The sequence below is a fragment of the Bos javanicus genome, chromosome 13 (genome assembly GCF_032452875.1).
Source record: "Bos javanicus breed banteng chromosome 13, ARS-OSU_banteng_1.0, whole genome shotgun sequence".
Lineage (NCBI taxonomy): Eukaryota > Metazoa > Chordata > Mammalia > Artiodactyla > Bovidae > Bos > Bos javanicus.
Window position 1 is genome coordinate 15,617,569 of NC_083880.1, and position 14,514 is coordinate 15,632,082.

Genomic DNA, 14,514 nt, shown 5'->3' on the forward strand with positions numbered 1-14,514 from the left:
CTGCTGGAGGAAGTCAGGAATAAACCACGACCTAAAAGCCCTTACAGTTCAGCAGGAGACACTATGCAGGTGGACCGTCTGTAGAAAGTGATCAGGACTATAAGACAAAGCCTCATAGCAGCTCAAAGGAGAAACAGACTACCTCCGTGTCAAAGACCTGGAAAAGACCTGATGAATGAGGGAGCGTTTTGGGTATTTGGAGACTGGGAATGGAGAAGTACAGGATGAAGGAACAGATGACACAGAGATGGAGGGGGCCACAAGGAAACTGTATAAGAACCTCAGAAAGTATTAGAAAAATTTATGATGGCTGCTTACATTTAAGTGAAAAAAAATTTTTAACATAATGCTTGATTCAAAGTAGGTCTCCACAAACTAGAGAGGATCATTCCAGTTCTGTTATTTTATTTTTAATGTTTAATTTTCATTTTTTTATTTCAAGTCCCTAATAACTTGTATGCATCTAGAAGTTTTATGTGCTTTAGAGGAATATAAATGAATTATAAAAATACTTAAAAACACAAATGCTTCTTTTTATTAATTTACAAATATTTTATGCTTAAAGATTTTATAAGAAAGCATCAATGGTGGCATCAAAATTAATCAAAATGGAAGAGGGAATTTTGCTGGAAGAGAAAGACTTAAGCTTTAATAAGAACAGGAAAAGTGTGAAAATATAACAGTTTTCTGAATTAGAAACAGATACATAACAGAGAGTGTGACTGCATGCAAGGCATAAAGCATAACGATGAATGAGTACCTGTAAAACCACCACCCAACTTCAAGAAGACAGCCCTAGCAGCGCCATCGAGACGCCCCTTGGTTACTTTCTGATGGATGCTCTCCCCTCTCCTCTCCACCCCATTCCAGGTAACTCCTCTTCTTTTTACTATCCTTCCCTTGTTTCCTGTACAGTTTTACCACATTTGTATGCAGCGACTTATTTTTGAACTTTATGTAAGCAGTATCATACTATAATATCTTTCAGCTTTTCCCCCCCTAACATTATGTTTCTGGGCATCTCTTATGTCCATGCAGGTAGCTGTAGTCAGTTCATTTTCACTGTTGTAGAAATGCACCATGCTTATTTATCCATTCTTCTGGTACTGAAAGTTTTCCACTTGAGCAAATATATTTTATTTTTAAAATATTACAAAGTGCAAACAAATGAATACAACTGATCTAGCTTATGCTTGTTCAAACAGACTTAATTGATGATTCTGCATAATTAGTGTCTGGTTTTCTATTACATGAGTTATTTTAATTCTGTGGTCTAAGAGTTTGGAATAAGATAAATATGTAATAGCTACTGAATGGTTTATTCTCTACTGTCACCCAAACCCCCTCTTGCAGGTTAATTTCAGCTTGATTACAGGTGAATGGCAATGAAGTACTCATTGTGTGTATGTGTGTAATGAGCACAATTCACAAAAAATCTGGAAAATACCCTAAAAGTGGTAAAGTTTTTAGCATTTTCCTATACTTATCCATGGAAACAGCTTTATTATAAAATAGCATATAATTCGGTTAACAGAAGTTTAATATTACAAGATACCTGATCTTTTGACATGTTACTACACAAAGGTATAAAAAATAGTATAAAAAATTTGAAAAAAAAAATTTGAGTCACAACTCTTTCTAATATAACACAAATATAGATACAAGAACAGAAGCTGTGCTCTAAAGTCAAACAGGTGATGTTACTTGATATGAGAAGTATTTTAAAGATTATTTCCAGAGAACTAAGAACTCACTTTCTACTGTTTAAAAATGTTTAAAATAGAGGGAAAGACTCTTCCGTATCCATGTAACAAACAAATATTGGGGGGAAAAAAACAGCTCAAGGAAAATTACTGTGACATTTAAAATAAGTTCTTTTTGACTTCTCAGTGCTTCAGGTCCTTGATCCAGAAGATGGGGACACCCTAGTATTGCTTATCTTGTGAGGACAGTGAAAAATAATTGCTAATTAGAGTTGAGTAAGTATTCAAACTACTAAATAATAACAATGAACAATAAAAGAGATAAACCTTTTAAAACTGACTTTACAATCCTTTTTGAGAAGATTAAAAAAAAAAAAAAAAAACAGCTCTCCTCACTATAATCTCTCTAAGACCACATAACAGGGCAAGTCTGGAGTTAGCATCTACAGGTCAAGTGGACAATCACTGCAGTCATCTGCCCTAATAACTCTATCCTGCAGTGAGAGCAGTCTGGAGCTGTTGGGGAGACTCTGGAAGGATAACAGAAATTTTACTCAAGGAGGCTAGTTCTGCAGAAGTGTTACGGTCATGCTGCCAAAGGTAGGGTTAAGAATTATTTACAAAACTGGTGTTTCCCTTCCTGCTTATGCTAAGATTTGGCTAAAGGTAACAGTGATGACTTTTGATCTGATTATTCTTTGTGAGAGGGTTTACTCAAAATGCTGATATGTATTATAATTGACTAGTAGCACCGTCATTCATCAAAGACTACCATAAATTATGATTTAAGTCCTACACTTCTAAGAGGAAAAAAAGGCCATTAAAAAAGATGACATATGAAGAACAACGTAGAAACCAGGGTAGGAACGTGTATTTTTTTCTTTAATGTTAAATTACTGGGAGAGATTCATGTCTACTACCAAGAACCTTACTCTTCATATAAATTCACTAAAATGTGTGAACACTATAATCCAATCTAAGTAAAAACCTGACATATTAAGAAGTAACTTCTCATTCTGTCAAACGTTGTCCATATATAACAATACTTTTTCATTTGTCAAAATGGGAACAATAGGCAACATATGGAGAAGGCAATGGCACCCCATTCCAGTACTCTTGCCTGGAAAATCCCATGGATGGAGGAGCCTGGTAGGCTGCAGTCCATGGGGTCACTAGAGTCGGACACGACTGAGCGACTTCACTTTCACTTTTCACTTTCATGCATTGGAGAAGGAAATGGCAACCCACTCCAGTGTTCTTGCCTGGAGAATCCCAGGGACGGGGGAGCCTGGTGGGCTGCCATCTATGGGGTCGCACAGAGTCAGACACGAAGCGACTTAGCAGTAGCAGCAGCAAGCAACATATGAATGATTCAGCACAAATTTATCTGCACAGTTAGAAATATCACTTAAAATATTTTTAATTGGTAGCAGAAAATTACAACAATGCAGAAAAAGACGGAGTTAGAGATAATCTCTCTTTAAACAATCAATGATCTCAAGTCAACATTTGATTGTGAAAATTTTTCAACTTGAAATAATTTCAAACTGATAGAAAAGTTCTAAGTGCTACAAATTACTCACAAATAGCTTTTACCCATATTTACCAAATCAATATTTTGCTAATGCAGAACAACTGTCAGATTCTTTTAATGATATGTAAAAAAATAAATGGATCTATATTGATGTCCATTGTTTAAAAAATTCCACAGATATTAAGAGGAGTCGGGGAGACGCTACAAACACCACTCCAACTTCCTTCACTGATGACACAGATAAATAATCCACACTTCCTACATTTCCCACGGGAGTGATGAGCAAAACATGCTTCTCCACCAAACTTCTCTGCAGCCTCCTCTTTGGTCTAACATGTGCAAGGGTGCCTGCTCCCCAGGTGACTCAGTGGTAAAGAACCCGCCTGCCAACGCAGGAGACCAGGGTTCAGTCCCTGGTTTGGGAAGATGCCCTGGAGTAGGGCATGGTTACCCACTTCAATATTCTTGCCTGGGAAATTCCATGGGCAGAGGAGGCTGGCAGGCTACAGTCCACAGAGTCACAAGAGCCTAACATGACTGAATGACTAACACACTACTAAGTTATTAAAAATATTGATTCAGAATATCTCTTTTTTTTAAGAAAAATCTTTTAAACCAGAATAATAAATGCCTTTGAAGAAATACTATAATCTTAAAAGATTATGGATGTTAGGAAATTGTTTGCATGGGCATGAAAGGTTTTTATCTCGTTAACTATACAGATGCATGATTTCAAGCAGAAAATATACTTGTGCTTCTGAACTTTATAAGGACAATAAAATGCTACCTGTCCATCTCACCAAAAACTAAATGTACTTAAAACTAGATTTCATGTAGTTTTTTAGAAATGTACATGCAGAAATTAATTTCTAGCAACAATGACAGAAACCTTCCCACTGTCTAATTAGATTATGCATACTAATGTTTTCATAATAGATATGAAAAGATTTAAAATGGACGCTTTTCAGAAAACATCTTTCTATATATTATGTTTATTACAACCAGTTGGAGTGACTCAAAACTATTTACATTCATTCATTCACTCCTTACTCATCACTCATTTATCCGTTCACCTTCCAGGTGCCTTGTAAACACCAGTAGAGCAAGCACTATGTTAGGCCCTAGGAACACACAGTCAAATGAGACATGACTTCCTATCCTGAAGAAGCCACCACATTGTGTGGCCACTGATTCAAGTGCCGTGGCAGGCACTGGCATACGGTACACAAGCTGTCACATCCAGGGACATGGGAACAGAAACCCCAAGGCCCACCAGAGAGGAAGCTTGATGGAAACTGCCTCTGGGGCCTGTTTCCAGAGCCACAACTTGACCTAGCACAGCCCACTGACTTTCTCAGACCTGAGTCTCCCCATCTGCAAACTATAAGATTGACATCTGACTCCTGCTTCGAAGAACTTAAGATTTCTAATATTAGGGCCATCTCCACATGCAGGGGGATGCTCTATAGGGCAGGACAGAGCCCTTTCTGCCCCTAATATCTCTCTGATCACATGCCTCAGAGCTTGGCATTCTGACCACTTGATTCATGTCTTGGATAAGGGCTGTATTTTTAAAAATGCTGCTGCCAGAATATTTTTAAGACTGTAAACCTGACAAATGATTGAGTCTACCCTACTTTTTGAGGTAAGGAGACTCTGAGTAAGTGAAACTTCAGTGAAGCAATTTGATAGAATGCTGAGGATTGAGAGGGTCTGGTACCCAGGGTGCTCTGAGGAGGGACAGGCTCTAGCAGGATGCTATGGGGCGAGGACAAAGACCTTGGGCAGCTGGAGAATGACAGGCAGACACGGGACACCTTGGAAATGCAGGAAGAGCAGCAGCAGCATTAAAACCACCCAGTCCAGCCAACATTTTCTCTCTTAGTTCCAAATGAGGCCAAAAAATTTTTTTACATCCCATCTGTCTCTTCACAAGATACTTTAAAAATTGTCCTATCTATAACGTGACTGAAATTAGACCCTTTAAAACACAGCTCAACATGTATGAGTGGGTAGGTATTTTCAAAACCAAGCTATTTACCTGAAAAAGAAATGAAATTACTAGCAAAGACAAGACAATTAGGCCATGACAATTCATACAGTACAACCAATCAATAACATAATAAATTAATAGCAGAGTGAAGCTGATGCATTACAAATACCTATATATACACTGACCTGCAGAAAAGCACTTTTTTCACTAACATTTGGCACAATAAAAAACTAAAATGCTATATAAGCAGGCCAACCTGAAATGACACCTGGTATTATAAATGGCCTAATCTATATGTTAATAGTGTTGTATCACATAACTGCAGCGAGGCCAAGATAACAGTATGACTTTGGGGTTTCTATGGCTACACCCTGGGCGAGCGTGCCTGAGAGGGCTGGCTGCTGACACCACACGGGCGCTCTGAGTGCTTCTTCTGGGTTATTTATGATATGATTTATGATAACGACAACATCTCCTATTTTCTCTCCTCCTCAGATACAATAAATTGCTATCGTTAATCACCCTTCTTGGTGCAACTATGATTACAACAGCATAATAGGGCCTAGCTATGGCAATATTGTGGATTTTTTTTTTGAAAGAAATAAATACAAGGAGATCTCTTCAGACAACGTCAATATCTCTAATATTTTAATCATCTGCCTTTAAGTCTTTCAGAATAAATTCTATTACAACTAAGATTCCATATCCCAGGATGTAAGCCTTTCGTGCAGATCAAATCCAAGATCAAGCCCCACACATTCACAAGTCACTCCCACCAGGACATTCTTATACTCACGACAGTAAGACTACGCACAGGGTATGGAATCCTTTCCAAGACAGATGACGGCAGTTGTTGCTCTCCTGTAGCAATGAGGCTAATCTTACTGCTGATTCTCCATCCCCAGAGCTAGTCAAACAAGGCAAATCAGCCAGTGGTCTATCAGAAGGGAAGAGACAGAGAACAGAAACTCTGCCATCATGCAGACGTGTGTGACTTGCCTTTGCCCACCACTGGTGGTGTGGTTGCTTAGTCTTTGTGAATTTCTGTTTCCTTTCTTGCCCATTCCAGGCAACAGTCAGTACTGCCTCTTTGGCTTCTGAGTATCAGAGAGACCCCTTCCTCCCTGCCCCAATGCCCTTTCTATGGGTGACTCTAGGTCTTGGCAGGATGTGGAGCCTACTTGATCTGGGAGGCCGTGTGACTTGCTCTGGCTGATGAATCAGAGTTGGCAACAGTGACACGAGCGGAGGACTGAAAACCATTTGCAGACTGGGGCTTGCCCTCCTGATGCTCCTGGGAGACCTGCAAACCCCTAGAGCGAATGAGCCTTGGTTAGACTCTGGGAGGTGAGAAACGCTCAGAGCCCCGGTCACACCCGTCAGACATATAAGGGAGGCCACTGATCACCAGCTGATGGCAAAAGTATATCCATACCCAGCAGAAGAACCGCACTGCTGTGCCAACCCCAAGTGCCAACTCGCAGGATTGTGAGTGAGTAAACAGTTGTAATTTTAAGCCACTGATTCCTGAGGTAGCTTGCCACATAGCAACATGTTAACTATGTGTTCACACGAACAGTAGATTTGTGTGATCTATGGTGGTTATGTTCTACAAAGGGGCTGCAAATACTAAATTAGTGAAAACTGAACCACTCTTCCCAGAGGAAATACAAGGCTAGGTTCCTCAGAGGTTCTGGTCACATTTCTGACAGCAGATCAATATGTAATCTTGTTTCATGTGTGTTTCTGTCTAAAGGCATCTCATTTAATATATATGTGGACTCACTCACAGTGAGCTCACTGCCAATGGCTCTGTAACCACGACTGCATGGAGCTGCTCTGTTCTCACCATATAGCACAGCACAGCCTTCTTGCATTCGGGATCACCAGCCAGCATCCTGCCTGGGGGCCACTTTGGAGAGCAGAATCACCAACAAGCCAAAAATGCGAGAAGCATGGCCAAGAAATAGACTGAGAAAGCACACCTGTCGACAGTCTGAGTTGAAATAAGAAGGCAGGGTGTCGCCATGTTTGGACTCAGAAACATGCACAATCCAAATGTCCTTGCACCTGCCCATGAATGGCCAAAAAAACAGTGGTGGCGGAGGTGAAAGCGGAAGGGCAGTAGGGTAAGGAGAGTGTCACAAGATAAAGGCCATTTCATTCATTCATTCATTCCTTCCTTTACCCAGCAAATGTTTATTATGATCAATATACAGCAGGCCACACGGACCTAAGTAAACAAAAGACGAGGTTTCCCTTCCCAGAGACTTTACATGTCGGTACAGTGGATAGGCAACTAGTAAGTATAAACAATATTTCATAGTGATTAGGTGCTCAGAAGTTCATAAAACAGGATCACAGGTCTGGGGAGGGAAAGGGCTATTTTAGGCAGAACATTCACTGAGGAAGTGACATATGGGCTGAGACCAGATTCCTGAGAAAATAACAGTTCTCTAGCCACTCGGGGGAAAAATGCTAAAGGACTAGTCAGATTTAACACAACCACACTCAATAGAAAATCAATTATTATATGAAATCACACACATGTAAAAAGTCACTGAACTTGCATATCAGCACTGCTTTCCCAGTTTACACGGTGAAGCAAACAGACACGTGCCAGAGACCAACGTACTTAAAGTACATCAAGAAAGGACGTTTATCCTTGGGATGATACCTCATTCTATTTTGCACAGTTTGCCACCATAAAAATAAAGTAAAAAATAACAACTACATTTAAGTAGTTGATGATTGACGCTATGATTTTATACCGCACAGGCTTCTAGGTAGGGAGTACACATGATTTTAACCAAACCTTTATTCTAATGCAGGGTTGTCCCTGTGCTCTAAATGACCTTGACAAAATTCTGGAAGAAATATCCCAAGACCTGGGGCTCTGAAGCTATTTTAGAATTAGCTCTGAATAATTGTCCCACAATATGAGTTTCTTGATTAATTGCTTCAGATAAGGTCTCCTTTTCCTTGCCGGCCTCCAGTGGCTCCCTCTAGTTCCCATAATCACTTTTGTCTCATTCTTCTGAACCCTGGAAGGCCAAGAGAAAAATCAGAGATACACCAATTCCATTACTCGAGGATTAGCTAAGAGATAACCCTTTGTATTCCATTACTGACCATTATTTGAGTAATTATTCAGTAACTACCATACGTCTGAAAGATGCACTAATTGTTTTCTGAGGCTCACTGCTGCTCTGCACCAGACAAATTGTGAATGTCATGTTCTTTAACCCCACAAATCTACATTTGGGTCACAGGAGAGAAATGGCAAGTAACTTGGACTGGATTTCCTTTTTCTTGGATTTCTTTCGCTACCTGAAAAAGAAAAGCTTAAACAAGAACAATTAGTCTGCTGAAGGTCTTACCAACTAAATAGAAAATTAGGACTCTATTTTTGACCAGATTTCTGTCTTGCAAGAGTCAGATTTCTGCATAATTTAGACAGAAAATTGGCAGAGGATGGCTGTTCCATCTAATTTCAGCAAAATTAGTATTCATCCACCTGAATTTTTGGCAGAATTCCAGTATATTTATCCAAAGCAATAAGTAGACAGAAAATAAAAAGAAAATTAACAATCATGCCTAAATAAGTTAGTTTCTCTCTTTACCTCTGTTTTCTCTCACATACAGCAACATAAAAAAAAAAAGTGAATAACTTTAAAAGCATATTTCATGAATAGATTCACAGTCTTGTGTTCTCCCCTTAGTATCAACTGCAGACAGAACAAGAAAATCCACCCAATTTTCAAAGTACAAAGAACCTGAGGATGGTCAACAGACTCAAACAAAGTCTACAAAGGGGGAATGTGTCTTTTTTCATTGCTTATCCTCCAAATAAAGCACTTCAGTTATATCAGCTCTTGATTACCCTTACTAACAGATGGGAATGACAGAGACAGTGATTCCAAATTCACTAGAAATTGCTTTGGAATACATACATCCTGAAGAAAGCTGAAAATCCAAAGAGCTCATGTTTGCTTACCTTAAGGCAATGGCACCCCACTCTGGTACTCTTGCCTGGAAAATCCCATGGATAGAGGAGCCTGGTAGGCTGTAGTCCATGGGGTCGCTAAGAGTCGGACACGACTGAGTGACTTCACTTTCACTTTTCACTTTCATACACTGGAGAAGGAAATGGCAACCCACTCCAATATTCTTGCCTGGAGAATCCCAGGGACGGGGCAGCCTGGTGGGCTGCCATCTATGGGGTCACACAGAGTCGGACATGACTGAAGCGACTTAGCAGCAGCTTAGCAGCAGTTTCTTCTAGAACTCTAGTAGGCACCAGGAAAAACAAACAAACAAAAAACCCAAGAGGCACAAATCATGCGTTTAATTTACCAAGCACCTACCATTTGCAAGCTTTGAGCTCAGAGAAAACTGGAAAGTGTCTGAGTTTGGCAGCTCAGAGATGTCCCCGGAAGCTAGCAGGGTGTTGGATGACATGAAGACTGGTGTAAGGTTTGGAAGCCATGTGGAAAAGGTCAGCAAAAGGGGAGCATCCATTCACCAGTCTGCTGTGTACCTACTATACACTGGGTACCAAGTGCTAAGGACTGAAGTAAAAGACCTTCCAAATGCTCACCTATGGGAAAGTTACAAGTAGGGAAACACATGTATCATTTAAAATAAGACAGTTTGCAATAATAAAAACTAAGCAGAGTGCCAAGGCTCTCAGAAACAAACAGTAACAGCAGCACTGTCCAACAGAAAGTAAATGTGAGCGAATCAGAGGGAGGAGGTCTGCTTCGGGCAGTGGCCACCGAGGCTGCAGCCAGTGAGCCCGTGCAGAGAAGACCTGCCTGCCAGCCCCGGCTCTCCCACCTCCCACTCTCTCCATCTCTCTGAAGCCATCAGAGAGTTACTTGGAAGCCTGTATTTGTCAGACTGTGATCCAGAAGAACCAGGAGGTGAGCCTGACATTTGGTTTTTGGCTCCAGGAGCCTAGAAAAGCCACAGTCCAGAGCCTGGGCACAGTATTCAGCAGGCTCGTGGGACAAAAAGAGCAAAACCTAACTGACACGTGGTCTCAGCAGAACCCCAAGAGCCACTGTGTTGAGAACAGACTTGGTGGGGACGGGGGGAAACAGGGGCACAGAGAAAAGCTGGGTGACAATCGTGGTGGCCCGGGGGTGGGGGAATGACTGGGGCCTGAGTCAGGTGATGGAGACCATGACAGGTGGTCACAGTCCTGTTGAGAGAAGAAGATTCTAGAAGTGTCTTTTGAGTGGGGGGCAGCAAACGGAAGGGGGTGCATAATGTTTCTAAATATTTCCAGTTAGCTGCCAGGATTTGAGAATCCAGAAATGCCAAGAAAATAAAAACCTAAAGATCTAAATGTTCTGCCTTTCCAAAAACATCAGATTTAGAGCCCTACAGCCTCATCCCCATGAGGCTATAACCCACTATAACCTCATCCCCATGGGGCCACTTGATGGTCACCATATCCCCAGCTCCTCTCGGGATCTCCACCTGCAGCCCCCACTGGGAAGTCTGGAACAGACTGGCCCCCAAGACAGTCTCTGGTGGTATAACCTAGGACTTGGTTAGAATCCTTGAAGTTTTCTCTAGAACCTGGTTTAACTAAAGAAAGACAAAGCTTAGGGTTTATAGGCACATCAAAATGAATATTCTGTTCACATCAACACGGTCCTGTTATCTATGTGAAGCAACATCAAACAAACATGTAAATACACTAAAAAATGTTTCTGGCTGAAAAATAAGTGCTATAATTTTAGGCTGAAAAAAAAATCCCTGAACTCCCAGAGAAGAGTCTTATATATATGCCAATGAAATCCAATTAAAGCAAATGGATTAAAAATATATTTGATAATAAAATATTTACCTTAAAGTATCTCTTCAGATAAGTAATATTTGTTGACTCCCTGTATATGGGAAACCCTACAGAGAACTATAAAAGGCAATGCATGTATCACCATGGATGTCTAAGGCTGACTTCTTTTCTCTGACTCTCGAAGGGATTTCTTCCAAAACAGAATTATGAATTATAAGAACGTAACTAATAGAACACTATAGAACTTAATAAAAATGTCAACCTGCCACCTTTTGAAATATAACTGAAGAGGAATCACACGACACAACCCCATTTGTGAAGAAACTGACCTCACTACAAATGTTTCCGACTCCTTGAAGCTATACTCAATGTGACACTTTTGGGGGAATTGACAAGATGTAACTGAAATGGACCTATTAAAAACAAAAAAATGTTCTAAAGTTAAATGTTATTTAAGAAAGCAGGAACACAGAGCCACGTTCCTCATATACTGTTGTCTTTCTTCTTCACTGCTTACAAACACGTTCACAATCCTTCTCAATCATGAAACACCCAAGATCTCAAAAACTCAGACAATAGGCATTTCCCAGCCCCAAGAAATTCAGTCGAGCAGGGAAGACACACAAGAAAATGAGAGCTCAGCTAGGGAACCATCAGAGTACAGAAGAGGGTGCCCAGTCCTTCATCAAATCGCTCCAAAAAAAGAGTTTTTCCCTGATTATTCCAGTTCACCACTTATTTACTCTTCAACTCTTTCCTAAGTGCCCCAACCATTTGCCTGAAATGCCCTTCGCTGGTTCCTTGTAACTTCCTCACCTCTCACTACAAAGACTCCTCTCCCTGCCCGCTCTAGATGAGTAAAGGCTGATCACGCTTCCTTTTTTCTGAAATTCTCTTTTGTTATATTCAGTTCAACTTCAGTTTAACAAATACTAATTTATATCTGGCAGCCTCTTTGAGAAGGTGGGGACTATCTAGTAATCTCTCTGTATCTTGTACCTCGAACTGCCCGTGAAGGTTTGTTAACAAAGGAAATAAGTATCCAGTGTTAGACATGTTGCCTGAAGGTCTAGAATCAGTTGGCAAAATTAAACTGCAGGATGTACAATGTTGTCATCATCTAAGATTTGAAAACATGAGCTCTTAATCTTCCATTTTGAAGACTTCAAGTTATAATTACCATCTTATGTTTTAGAACCACTATGATAATTCATGTTCTGTTTATTTATAAAGTCTTCTTGTAATTAGAAATGTGGAATAACTGAGGGTGTGCTCTGATGGTCTATGAGAACTTAGCTTGGGAGCTGAAGTTCCCTGGACCCAAGTCCACAGTTTCAAGTATCCACGGAAGGTCTCTCCCAGGGTGAGAAAGGGGACTCTGTCGTAAATGAACTTTACAGTCAACAGAAACATAAACAGCATAGTGATTAAGAACAGAATTCTTGGGGAACGAGGCCCAAGTCTGCCGTGGATTAGCAGCAGCACCTGACTTCTTCATGCTCTGGTTCATCATCAGTAAAATGGGAATGATAATAAAACCAACTATGAGTTGCTGTGAGAAGCCAAATAAATGAGACAATGCATGATACATAATAAATGCTTGATACATTTTAACTTACATGAGTTACTAGGTGAATTAATCAAGCATAACACCTAAATTTAAAAAAAAAAAAGAAAAAAGAAAACCAAAAACCACCAGAAGAGCCAGGCGATGCTACTGTTAATATGAGCTGGTGATGGACACATCAGGTTCTCCATGTTATTAATGTATCTGTAGTGCTACCACGGGTTTGGTGGAGACAGTTCTGGAAACAGAAAGTTGTGGGATTTCTAAAGATAAAGATCTCATTCCCCGGTAGAGATATCAACATAATACATGTGCTACAAAAATACAACCCCCATATTTTCCTATGCTAATTGTACAGTATTAAGAAAACGGATATCAGCATTATGCACACTTATAGTATTACTAACTATAAAATTAACTGTTCAAACTTACTTTTCTAGATGAACTTTGTTTCTTACGGGATACGTGACCTTCACAACCCATTCACTGATGGTCAAGAATCAGTTACACATAATCCAAGTAGGTACATATTTGCCCATTTTTTCCTTGTCTACCTACTGACTCCTACCTAAAAATCTTACCTATGTAACTGTTAGCCTTTTAGGATTTCTCTTCAGCTGTATCCTTTACATTTACACAGAAATTTAATTTCTTACTTGGGTTTATCATGCTGGGTGATATTTTTACATTGGGTTTATTTTTCCCTTTTCTTGTCATTTTTTTTAATTGCATCTTATTATTTTAGACCACTATGAAATTAAGCCCAACTCTTAAATGAATATAAACAGGATTCTATACTCTTATGTATTGGTAATGTATTGTTTAAATAATATAGGCTTACTATTTCAGAAAAGTAGAAAACACAGATAAGCAAGGTGGAACATCAAAACAAAACAAAGCAAAACAAAATGCCACACATAATCCTGAATCCCAGAGGAACCACTTCCTCGTGCTCGTCTGAATTCACAGGCATCCTGAACTGGAAAGGACTGAACTGATAACAATAATAGAGACTGTGGAAGAATGTGATCAAAAATAGAGAAGAAATTTACATTTCTCAATTAATGAAAATGAAGAGATTCTTGTAGTTCTAGTTACAGAAAGACCTGTCTCAATATAAAACATTTTCCAATCAATAAGAGATTGTGGAAGAACGTGGTCAAAAACAGAGAAAAAAATTTACATCTCTCAATTAATGAAAATGAAGACATTTTTGTAGTTCTAGTTACAGGAAGACCTATCTTGGTATAAAACATCTTCTAATGTTTAGAAATTAATTCCTTCTGAGTGGAATAAAGTGCAGAAAGAGAAAAATCTGAAAGGCAACCCCCCGCCTCCAAAAGCCTCCCTTAACTATGCACTGCAGAACAAATGTAGTTTTATTACATTAAATTCAAGTTTATGAGAATTTTGCTTATGGTTACTAAAGGCTGCTTATGATAACACTGCAAACAGTGCAAACAAATGGGAAACTCTAAAAAAACAATTCTCCTTTGGAGATGAAAATTTTATCATAAGCACACGCCTTCAATTACATGGTGTAACCTATTTTATAATATGCCTACTTCTCTAGAGGTCAAGCGTCCAAAAAAAAAAGAAAGAAAGAAAAATCCTGATTTTCTAGATTTTCCAGACAGTTCTCTGAACCTGAAAACAAAAGCTACTAAATGATGACTACCTGCCCAAAAGATCATTTGCATTTCCTGATAAGAGAAAGGGAGCCAGTCTTGGGCTATTACTCAGATAACTGTGGGTAGGCAGATCTACAAAAGCCATTAGAATATTAGTTTTTATCTGTTCTAAGTCGCAGTTATTAACACAAAGGCAGTCCCACAAGCTTTGCTTGCCCACATAAGAATTACACCAATTATTATTCATAATGACATCCTTGAGTCAGCAGGTGAAGTA

At 39.6% G+C, this 14,514-nt stretch overlaps 1 protein-coding gene across 3 annotated transcripts in view; it reads right to left on the reverse strand.

Moving 5' to 3' along the window:
- The window catches only part of TAF3 (TATA-box binding protein associated factor 3), a 122,457-nt gene that overhangs the window by 36,012 nt on the left and 71,931 nt on the right, over positions 1-14,514 (reverse strand). The window lies entirely within an intron of this gene.